Below are 12,255 nucleotides of genomic sequence, written 5' to 3' on the forward strand. Positions count from 1 at the left end.
TAACTCTCATTTTGTTAAAATTAGTAATAGTAATAATTTGACTATCTAATTTTGGTGGTAATTTGAACGTGAAATTTTCTTGTTCAGCCGCTAAATGTACTTAAATGTATTATATTCTCTTGCTAGTTACATTATTCATAAAATTTTTAAGTTGCCCACAGTTTGTAAAACTTGTATTGCTTCAGCTGGATCAAAAACATTTAATGCCAATATTAAATATTCGAAATTAGTATATTTTAAGTGTTTTAGATGACAAACATTATTTTTTGTTAACACAACAACTTACTTTTATGAGATGGAAGTTATTATAAGAAGATATCTACCTTATATTAAGAATAAAAATTATAATTTAATAACAGTTTTAACAGAAAAGATGGCTAACATACGTTGTGATACGCTGGGAACTTGTTGTAATTTGTTCAATAAAATAATGAAACGCTTTATTAGTTTTCGCATAAAAATTGATTGCAAGAAAGGGCGATTAAAAAATAAAATTTTCAGTAGTAAAACTATGGCGATGCATTCTACTATTAAATAACATTATATTATTTTGTATTGCATTTTTATGTAAATAAAACTGTTAAAATCAAATTTGTTTTCTTATTTTAATCAATTCTTCTATTCTTACTAGTTGAATAATACCGCGCATCCAATATAATTTCCGAATACCTTATTGGTTCCGCCATATTTTGTCGACACCAATAGAATACAAGACAAGACTGTCCAGACTCTTACTATAGGGTCTCTACAATGCTGTAGTTCCTTACGTCATCTTACGTGATAACCTTACATTACGTAAGACGTGAGCTGAACGTACGGCAACGCACGAAAACGTTACGTTACGTTACGAAAGAATATACAGGGTGTTGAAAAAAAGGGTCACATATTTTGATAGCAGGTAGTATTGATCAAAACAAGAAGAAAAGGTCTAATTAACATGGGTCCTAAGACTAATATCTTCTAAGATACAAGCTATTTTGTTATTTGAGCTCTATTTTCTTATTAGTCATGTCATCTTTAGAATTTAATGAACAAAAGAGTAGGGGAGAGTGAGGTACAATGGGGATATCTTTTTTCTAGGTACCTTAAAAAATAAAAAATTAAACACTCTTTTGTTTACTAGGGCTGCTCACATTCGTTAAGGCCTACGCAATGTCGTTTGACTTGTAGTATCTATTGCGAACTAAACGTAAATATCAGGAGAGAGAAATGAAGTGAGAGTGCGTGATTTAAAAGAGTGCGTGATTCTCTAAGACGTAGGGCTGAAACATACGTGGGAGTGAATGGCAATCACATAGAGCACCTCCTCTAATGCTGAGTCAGCATTAAAATTTTTTGTTTTTTTGTAAAAAAAGAGTTTTTATTTTGTTATACATTCAGTTTCTTTACTTCAGTTTTTTTATGGAAGATAAATGATTACATTTCATATTAAAATAAAAATTGTTTCTTTATCTCTCTTTGTTAATTTTTTATTTTTTAAGGCACTTAGAAAAAAGATATCCCCATTGCTCCTCACTCTCCCCTACTCTTTTGTTCATTAAATTCTAAAGATGACACGACTAATAAGAAAATGACAAAGAGCTCAAATAACAAAATAGCTTGTATCTTAGAAGATATTAGTCTTATGACTCATGTTAATTAGAACTTTTCTTCTTGTTTTGATCAATACTACCTGCTATCAAAATATATGACCCTTTTTTTCAACATCCTGTATATATTCTTTCGTAACGTAACGTAACATTTTCGTGCGTTGCCGTACGTTCAGCTTACGTCTCACGTAACGTAAAATTGTCACGTAAGGTGGCGTGAGGAACTACGGCAATGTTCGTGCGCTGGCCCTTATACGTCTGGACATACGTAACGCGGCAGCAACCGGTGGCAGGTTCGGGTGGTGGCGAAACGTACCGCCCGAAATATCCGTATTTGGCCAAAAAGGCCACTCTAAAAATTTTCGTGCGCCCTCCCAAAGTATTGTGGGGGACGTACGCCGAGGGCCGACATAGACCAGCAGCGTATCGTACGTGTGGTGTAGCATGTCGGCACAGTGCAACTGCATAACGTCCACGTGCTGGTGGTCCATGTCGGCAGAGTTGCGCAGGTATCGCTCTGCGCGATCTTTGCGCATACGTCCGCCATGCGTGCATTGATATACACGCATGATGGACATTAGGCATAATGTAGCTAGACATCTTCCCCTCATGAGGATGATAATTTGGCGCGCAAAGACGGGGAAATCGTCGGCGTAAACGTGATATTCCCACGACGTGCGCCCACCCGCCATTCATCGACGTGGTGCAGTGGATGGGCATGCGTTGGAAGGACACGTATTATTAATCGCTTGATGAATGAGCGTGAAGCCTGTTGTGCTTGCACGTCGCTGGCCGGCTACCGGTGCCGGCATTTGGAAGAGCACGTACAGTGCTCTATAGTCGATCTCGCCGAGATGAAATTCGTACCATAATTTGGTTGTACGTCGTTCTCACCGAGATCGACCAGCGATTGTCGTGGCAGATTGAATGCCCCTCTTTGCTCCAGATAACAGCAATTTGTTCTGCAAACATTTTGTTACTTGATGGCCGGTCTTGATGGAGGCGAACGCTCGGCAGTGGAAGGGTTCCAGTGTTCGACTGCACAGCAGTACGGAGTCGATGTCGGACGCAATGTTGAGACGGGACATGCCCGCCCGCGTCAGCGTCGTGCGAAGCAGGGCGCCAATCTCCTCCTCCTCCAAGTCCTCATATTGCTCCTCCTCCTCTTCGTGCACCACTTCCTCGTTCTCCATCTCCTCCCCCTCAAGTCGCAACTCCATATCCACCTCGTCCTTCTCTTGCTCCTCAAGCCGCAACTGCATATCCACCTCCTCTTCTACTTCCTCTCGTACCTCCTGTAGCGACACCACATGTATCTCCTCGCTTTTCTCTCCCTTCTCTTCTCATTCCTCTCCTATCTGTAGCGGCGCGTCGTCCTGCGCCGCATGGGTGCCATTTCCGAAAAATCTTCCTAGTGCAATGGGGTCATTTGAAGGTACTGGGAAGGTACAGGGAGCGACTCGTGCACGAGTTTTCCCTTCCGCTCCTCAGCGCTCGCTTCGGAATTTCTCTCAAAAATATACACAAGTCTGTGGTTTGTGTGATGTCGTTGAAAAAAGCCATATTTGTAAAGTTTTATGAAAACTGGTTCGGCCATCCACCGCATGGCAGTTCCACCGCGGTGGCATCCTTTCCCCGGTTGAAAGAAACCCGAATTAAACTATGCGGAAGCCGAGATGCGGCTTATCAGGGGGCCAACCCTATCCGCACAGAAAGAGCCTGTATTCTGAGTTGTCCTGTAATGATAAATGAGACTCTGACAGTGACTCATAAGCTATCATGAGAGCTTACGAGCCATTGTCAGAGGTTCATTTATCGCTAAAGAGAACTCAGGACACAGAAAATTTTGAGATATTAATTAAAATAGTTGAGCATATCAGAGCGCGTGACGCGGCACGCGGGACATACGGTTCGCCGCGGCCGGCGAAGAGAATGGACGAGCGCACACGTACACGGACGCATACACGGAGCTACCCATTTCAATATGTCAAACGGCCCACCTCTTTTGCCTATAAGATAGGCTTACGAGCAATTATCCATTTTCTCCACCGGTCGCGGCGAGTCGTATGTCCCGCCTGCTGTGTCGCCGCGCTCAAATTAGCCCAACTATTTTAATTAATATCTCGAAATTTTACGTGGTTATTTGAAAAATAACTTCTACAATATTTGTTCACTTTTACCTGTTCTACATATTTTTTTTCTTGGACGTTTTATGCGGGACACCCTGTATATGCGTACGTGCATGCGTGCGTGCGTGCGTGCGTGTGTGTGTATTTATTGTGTAATGTATATCCAATTCATATACACGAAATATACAGAGTAGTCCATTTAAATGCGAACATATTTGTTACCTTCTAAACCGTTAAAGATATTGAAATGCGGTTTTTAATCCTATAAATTTGCCAAATTGCAGTTTTTTGTAGAATTTTTATTTGCAGAGGTACTAACTCTAACTTAGATTTTTAAATCTATATAAATCTATAAAATAAATCTATATCTTTTTCTATACAATATATCAAAATGATTGTACTTTCACAGCACAGAACATTGTAGTAAGGTTATGGGTAGGTTACAAGCTTATCCATTTTAATGAGCATATTACTGCAATCTGCCATTAACCTTATAAGATAACCTTACATTATAATATTGTCATGAAGTTAATATAATATTTAATATATCAGCAAACTTAATGTAATTACTCCACTTTCTGTGTATCTTAAAAATATTACACAATTTAAATATAGTTTATTAATAATTACTTAATTATATATACAAATTTTTTTTATTAAGAAAGCAAATATAACTAAATTAAATTAAAATATTAATAATAAAATTAACTCTAGGTTGTATTCAATAGCCGCTTCAAATACTTTAGTTTTATGTATATCTCTGAGTTTTCTTTTATTATATGAAATATTTGGACTACATAGTTTATTTTTGTAGTTGTATTAAATAATATTATAAGAAAATTATAATTACTGTTTCGGCTGCATATGGGGATAATAAAAAACCGCCTTAGGTATTTATAGTCGAATCTTATTTCAAGACCGTCTTAAGTAATGTCTTAAGATGCGAATATTCTGTGATTGATTCATGACATCTTAAGACAGTACTTAAGATAATCTTAAACATAAGATCGGACTATGAATACCGGCCTTAGTATCAGTTGAAGAAATAGCGGACTAGGAACTTAGAAGTATCTGAGGTCTCGAGTTCGCGTCCGACTAGTATTTGAAAGATTACGAATAGGAGCGCCGCGTGGTGACGCCAGCAGCCGGGAGCGGTAGCGCCCTTCGACTATCGATTACGCGAGCAACCGATATCGATAGTATCGTGGAGAGCGCGCGCAAGTTCGATAGCACAAAGGGCGCAGGATCGGAAACGAGACCGATTCGGGAAACATCGAGAAGCTTCTAGAGATCCAGAAGAAGAAGCTAAAAAGCGATTCGAGACGAGAGAAAGACACACTCTCACGGGCGCGGGGAAATCGAGAAATCGATTGAGAGAGTCGTCGAAAAGTCGATTAAGAGTCGGAAGAGTCGTTAGATAATAGGCGGTATTTCGGTACGAAGTCATAGTATAAATCGCGAGAAACGCTTTATATATTTGTAGAACAGAATAAACGCTTGGTGATTTGTCCAGAGACATTGGAATTATCTCTTTATTAATGTTCCCAGAAAGTCCTTAGTCCAGCAGTTCGAATCGTTGAAGGTCATCGGGACGATTAGGGATATTTACAACGAAGAGAGGAAATCGGGTAGAAATTTAAGAAAGAGAATTAGTCTAGTTAAAACGAAGGAATTTATCTTTCAACATCAGAAGTGGGATCAGGACTTCGTGCGTTTCGGATAGTGTCGAGTCAAGAAGTGTACTAGGACGGGTGTCGTAAGTTCGGTCGCGTCGGGCCATGCCGAAGACACGTGCCATGTTGAGTCGTGAGGAATTAGATAAGGCCTCTTTAGAAAATCTGCAAAAAGAAGCGCGTCGGTTACAATTGACGGTGTCGAATAATAGAGAAGCAGTAATGGATGCTATTCTTACGTACCAAGAGAGAACGGAGCGTACGAGTCCGTTGACGGAGATGCCGGGAACGGCTGCTGAAGTTGGCTTGTCGGGAGCGCCGACTAGGGCTAAAGAGCAGGATTCAGAGCCGTTGACTGCGGCTACGTTTCGTCAGGCGCTGACGGAGATCTCCACGACGCTGGCGCGCCAAAATCAAGAGATTATGCTACAACAGCAACATTTTATGTTACAATTAATGCAACAAGTCACTAAGAATAGTGGAGTTGAGACGAGCCTCCAGATTCAGACGGCGGGCAATATAGACCCACCGGAGGAATCGTCGAGAACATGTTCGGGCACATCGTCATCGAGCACAGTGCCAGAACAGCGTGGGCCATCTCCGAGGGAAGTGCGGATAGGCCAGTTGAGTGAAGTAGGCGGGATGTCGTCGGGTAGTGCAATTCAGTGGCTTGCCTCTCAGATTCCAGAGTTCGGCGGAGCAGAAGACGAAAACGTGGTCGTATGGGTCCGGAGAGTAGACAGGGTCGCGCTTATACACGGCGCCTCGGACGGGATGACCTTGTTAGCTGCATCTAGTAAGTTGATCAAGGATGCAAAACAATGGTATGGGATTCAGTCAGGTTCTATGAATCGTGGCGTGATCTGCGCCGAGAATTGATTAAAATTTTCGAAAGAAAAGTACCGTTTTATAAGGCGATGCAGAAAATAGAGGCACGCAAGTGGAACTCACAAAGAGAATCATTTGATCAATATGCTATTGCAAAGATGACAGCGATAAGTAATTTAGATTTACCTGTGAAAGATGCTATCCATCTGCTGATTGGCGGAATATCACAACCGGCGTTAAGGGCGATTGCCCTTACAGTGGCGAATGATACGGTGGACGGTTTCTTAGCCAGGATGAGAAGCATCACTGAGGGCTGTGCCGACATCGATCAAAGACCAGTATCTGTGAAAAATCAAGGAAAAGTGCGCGATAACGGTTGTCGAAATTGTGGGGACCGTGCACATTCCCACCGTGAATGCAGAAAGGAGCCCACCTGTTTCTACTGCAAGATGAGAGGGCACAGGCAATTCGATTGTCCGGCCCTTAAGAACCGGAGCAATGGGAGGGCAACTTCGTCGCCTCGACCTGTGGCCTCTCAGGTAGCAGCGCTTGTACGCGGAGAGTCAACGTCGGAGGATACGGTAGCCGTCGTCGCCGAGGAGGACAGTCCGAGGTTGGAGCTTACGAGACCGTTTGTGGAAGTGTCTGCCATCTGTAAGAGAGAATGTAATATTTTAGCATTAATAGATACGGGTAGCCCGGTGTCGTTCGTAAAGCGTAGTGTTTATGAGAGCCAAATAAAACCGTATAAAGGCGAGTTAAAGTCCTCTAATAAGAGATTAATTAATTTGAGTCAGGAGCTGTTAAATGTAATCGGAGTCGTTTCAGTCGAGTTAGTTGTAAAACAATTGCCAAGTAAGATATTTGCAGTTCGTTTATACGTACTTGATGAACCGTTCGACGGAGAGTTAATCCTCGGGCGTGAATTTATTAAAGAGCAGCGGCTCATCGTGGTGTACAGGTATTGTGAGCCGTCAGACGAATCTGATCAGTGCAGCGTGAATCTATTCGAGTATCTACCACTCAATGTCACGGAGGACGCGGTAGAGAATTTGCAACAAATATTGTCTGAACAATCGGCGGATTTCGGATTTGAGGCGAAGAACAAGTTGATAGATCTAGTCTTAGAGATAGAAAAAGAAAAGATTGAAACGATAGATGACGGATATGTAGTTCGAGTGCATCTAAAGGATGAGTCGGTTTATGCTTATGCGCCTCGACGTTTCGCGTATATGGAACGCCTACAAATTCGAGATATTGTCGATGATTTGTTAAAGAGAGGAATTATTCGGCCGAGTATTTCGCCGTATTGCGCTAGAGTGATCCCGGTGAGAAAGAGAAGCGGTCAAATTAGACTTTGCGTAGACCTAAGACCATTGAACAGTCGAGTGATCAAGCAGAGATATCCGTTTCCAATCATCGAAGACTGCTTGTCGCGTTTATCAAATAAATCGGTGTTCACTCTGTTAGATCTTAAAGATGGTTTTCACCAGATTAAGGTGCACGAAGAGTCGATGCAATATTTTTCGTTTGCGACTCCAGACGGACAATATGAATACACGCAACTACCGTTCGGATACTCAGAAGTGCCGGCTGAATTTCAAAAACGGGTGATACAAATTTTAGAGCCACTCATTCGAGCCGATAAAATATTAATTTATATAGACGACGTTTTAATCCGTCTGAAACTGTTGAAGCGAATTTAGAAACTCTTAGCGAAGTATTGCGTACGTTAAAAAAATATAATTTCGAAGTGAATTACAAGAAATGCCAATTTTTGAAAAGAGAAGTAGAATTTTTGGGGTATGTAATTTCGGCAAATGTGATAACTTTGAGTCTGCGACATACGGAGGCAATCGAGAATTTTAAAAGACCTTCGAATATTCACGAGGTGCAACACTTCCTGGGGTTAGCTAGTTATTTTCGCAAATTCATAGAACATTTTGCTTTGAAAGCAAAACCTTTGCAAAACCTATTGAGAAAAGAAACTAAATTTAATTTTAATGAAAATTGTATCGAGTCGTTTAAATTGTTAAAAAAGGAGCTTACCTCCTCGCCGGTTCTTGCTTTATATGACCCTACCGCTGACACGGAGCTGCATACGGATGCGAGCAGCTTGGGTCTTGGGGCAATCTTACTACAAAAACAGAAGGGTGGTGCGTGGCGCCCTGTGGCTTATTTTAGTCAAACAACCAATAAAGCGGAATGTAATTATCACAGCTTCGAACTGGAAATGCTAGCGATTGTACGAGCGATAGAGCGATTTCACGTTTATTTTGCCGGTATATTCTTCGAGGTAGTAACCGATTGCAACGCGTTAGTGTACGCGGTTAACAAAGCGAACCTGAATCCGCGTGTCGCGAGGTGGACGCTCACCTTACAAAGTTATCACTTCAAGGTAACTCACCGTTCAGGTAATAGGATGGCGCATGTAGATGCGCTCAGTAGAGTTGCGAGTTATGTCAATGAGCTGCCGTTGGAACGAGAGTTGGAATTCCGACAGCTCACGGACACTGCCATCCAAAGAATTAGTCGAAAACTAGAATCTAGAGACAGTGAGAAATTTTCATTAATAAACGGATTAGTTTATCGCAAATGTGCAAATAATGAAAAGAAATTTGTAATACCCGAGTCAATGGAAACGAATGTGATCCGCGCTCATCACGATGAAATGGCGCACTGCGGGTCGGAAAAAACTTTTCAAGGCGTCAGTCAGAATTTTTGGTTCCCTCACATGCGTAGAAAAATATCCGAATATATAAAGAATTGTCTCACTTGTCTTATGGCAGATGAAGGAGTTAATAGGTTCGAAAAGGAAACGAGTCTTTATCTCTCATCGACCGTGCCGATGGAAGTTATCCATCTCGATCATTTCGGTCCGTTGCCGAACGCGGAGGATGGCTATAAACACGTGTTAGTGATTGTCGATGCCTTTACGAGGTTTGCGTGGTTGCGCCCGACCAGGTCAACGACTTCGCGTGAAGTCATTACTCATCTGATGGGTATTTTCGCGACATTTGGTAAACCGTTAGAAATCGTGTCGGATAGAGGAACAGCATTTTCCTCGAAAGAATTTACTGCCTTTCTCAGTAACAATAAAGTTAAACAACGAATGGTAGCTTAGGGCGGTAGCAGCCCCATGGGCTAACGGAATGGTCGAACGCGTCAACCTCTTTTTAAAATCATCTATGATTAAATGTATGGATGGAGCGAACGAATGGAAAAGTAAACTCGATTTAATCCAATACGTAATAAATAATACATACCATTCGGTGACAAAAGCCAGTCCGTCGAAATTGCTCCTCGGTTTTGAACAGCGGAACCACTCAGACCGGAAACTAGCTGATTTTGTAAAGGCGCTAGCAGAAATCGACAGTGATCTTGAAAAAGAACGGGAAACCGCTAGAGAAACGGCACGTAGGGCGACTGAGATGTTGCGCGTATATAATAAAAAATACAATGACACAAGACACAGAAAAGTATCGCGATATAAAGAGGGAGATTATGTCGTGATTAGGAACACGCGGTTGAAACCCGGTGAAAGCGCTAAATTAAAACCGAGTTATTTAGGGCCTTACATAGTTAAGAAGGCACTGGGAAACAATCGTTATGTGATTTGCGACATACCAGGGTTTAACATAACACAAAAGCCGCTTGACACAATCCTTTCGTGCGACCGGCTCAAGCTATGGAACCAATAGAGAAAAAAAAATCCGGTATGAAACACATCACATAATACGCGTAGATTTAACAAATGAGGTGATGGGTAGATGTAAGAGCGTTAGTTATAAGTATAATTACCTGTAAGTGCGCGCGGTGACAGACGACTGACGATCTCTCAAAGGAGTAACTGGGAAAAAACAAAGAAAGAGATATCACTCCGGAAATGCTGATTGCTATAACTTCGAGACGAAGTTAGGTCAGGAGGGCCGAGCTGAAAGATTACGAATAGGAGCGCCGCGTGGTGGCGCCAGCAGCCGGGAGCGGTAGCGCCCTTCTATCGATTACGCGAGCAACCGATATCGATAGTATCGTGGAGAGTGCGCGCAAGTTCGATAGCACAAAGGGCGCAGGATCGGAAACGAGACCGATTCGGGAAACATCGAGAAGCTTCTAGAGATCCGGAAGAAGAAGCTAAAAAGCGATTCGAGACGAGAGAAAGACACACTCTCATGGGCGCGGGGAAATCGAGAAGTCGATTGAGAGAGTCGTCGAAAAGTCGATTAAGAGTCGGAAGAGTCGTTAGATAATAGGCGGTATTTCGGTACGAAGTCATAGTATAAATCGCGAGAAACGCTTTATATATTTGTAGAACAGAATAAACGCTTGGTGATTTGTCCAGAGACATTGGAATTATCTCTTTATTAATGTTCCCAGAAAGTCCTTAGTCCGGCAGTTCGAATCGTTGAAGGTCGTTGGGACGGTTAGGGATATTTACAACGAAGAGAGGAAATCGGGTAGAAATTTAAGAAAGAGAATTAGTCTAGTTAAAACGAAGGAATTTATCTTTCATATTGAATAAATTTTCAGATGTGAAAATAATGAGAAATTAAATAAAAGAGCTAAATTTTATTTAAAATCAATATAAATTGACTAAGATGAATATAAATAATATTTCTTTATTAAGAATCTCTTATTAAAAATATTGAAAGATTCTAGGCATATTATATTAACTTTAATATAATGTTCCGTATAAGGTTTCTATAATGTTAATGGAATGAGCATGGACGAATATTTTCATCTTATTAGAAGGTTAGTGACAGGTGAGTGGGTTTCGATTGACCACGGTACGATTGGACATAGATTGTAATAATTGGTTCGACTTAGTAATTCACTAGATAATTCTTATCATCGATTGGTTATGTCCAATCATACCGTGGTCAATCGGAACGCTCCCGTGACAGGTTTATTAACCTTCGTGTAATGTTACCATCTTACAATTTAAGGTTGTTGTAACCTCATGGCAATATTAATGTGCTGTGAGGATAAGATAAATTCAATGATATAAGATTTATTACATTTGAATAAATAATTGTCGCAAAACCAACTTTTGTCCAACTTTGATGTATTGTATAGAAAAAAAACATATCTCATTTAATAAATCAACGTTGGAGTTAAAATCTCTGCAAATAAAAATTCTACAAAAACTAATTCGGCAAATTAGTAGCTTCTTCGTCTAGTTTATTTCATCGTCAATGTAAATCCCAATATTTCTCAATATCTTTCAAGATCTTTAACAGTTCAAGAGATAATAGATGTTTTAACACTTAAGGGGATGTGTGTGCTGGAGTCGATGACGAATTTGAACAATGTCGATAATGCAGAGACAATCATCACTAAGATAATCACGCTATTCTTTTCGTATTTCTTGTATATACAGAACTTACATGAATGTGTGTTGCTTTGTTTTACCATGTTCAACGGAAAAGCTAACCATATATGTGTAAACATCTTTCTGCAAACTTTTTCGATATTCTCAAGTATTCTGTCGGTAAAGTTTTCAGCTTCAGCATCTCCTTAAGGGGATGCTGGACATGAAAACTTTACCGACGCAACACTGACTTTTTTCTGCAAAGTTTACGTATTGCTGCTTGCACAGAATTATAAACGCTTTTGCACAACAAAAGTACATGCAGAAATAAATTGGAACATTGCTTAATATGTGACGAAAATAAAAAAATATTTTTAATATAAAATTTTGAGCTGTATTTAGCGCAATATTTGTTTAATACAAAAATTCCGCAGATTGCATATAGCGAAACTGTGGATGCTCTAATAAAAAAAAATTTCAACGATCATTATTATATTTTCAGAATTTAGTTTAGATGCCAAACAAGATACGAAAAGTTTGCAGAAAAATTTTAGACAATATGCGGTTAGATATTCCAACAAATATGATAAAGTAGAGCAGAAAATTAGTTCAAAGTTTCCATTGGAAGCTGTAGTTTCTTCGCATATTTCACAACGTCAGAATATTCAGCTTATGTATATATTGTATGTATTATGTATGTATATATTGTGTATATATATATATGT

At 40.4% G+C, this 12,255-nt stretch overlaps 1 long non-coding RNA gene across 1 annotated transcript; it reads right to left on the reverse strand.

Annotated features, from left to right (window-relative positions):
* Window positions 1-5,153: 5,153 nt before the first annotated feature.
* On the reverse strand, window positions 5,154-8,943 carry LOC116850348. The gene is made up of 9 exons (XR_004379317.1): window positions 8,847-8,943; window positions 8,627-8,765; window positions 8,269-8,356; window positions 7,105-8,191; window positions 6,653-6,871; window positions 6,406-6,561; window positions 5,921-6,184; window positions 5,635-5,817; window positions 5,154-5,556 (listed from the first exon to the last, which is right to left on the reverse strand). It is a non-coding gene; the product is annotated as an uncharacterized LOC116850348 (long non-coding RNA).
* Window positions 8,944-12,255: the final 3,312 nt, after the last annotated feature.

Source organism: Odontomachus brunneus, unplaced genomic scaffold (genome assembly GCF_010583005.1).
Source record: "Odontomachus brunneus isolate Ranch 3 - 2012 unplaced genomic scaffold, Obru_v1 Obru_scaffold_143, whole genome shotgun sequence".
In the NCBI taxonomy this organism is placed as follows: Eukaryota; Metazoa; Arthropoda; class Insecta; order Hymenoptera; family Formicidae; genus Odontomachus; species Odontomachus brunneus.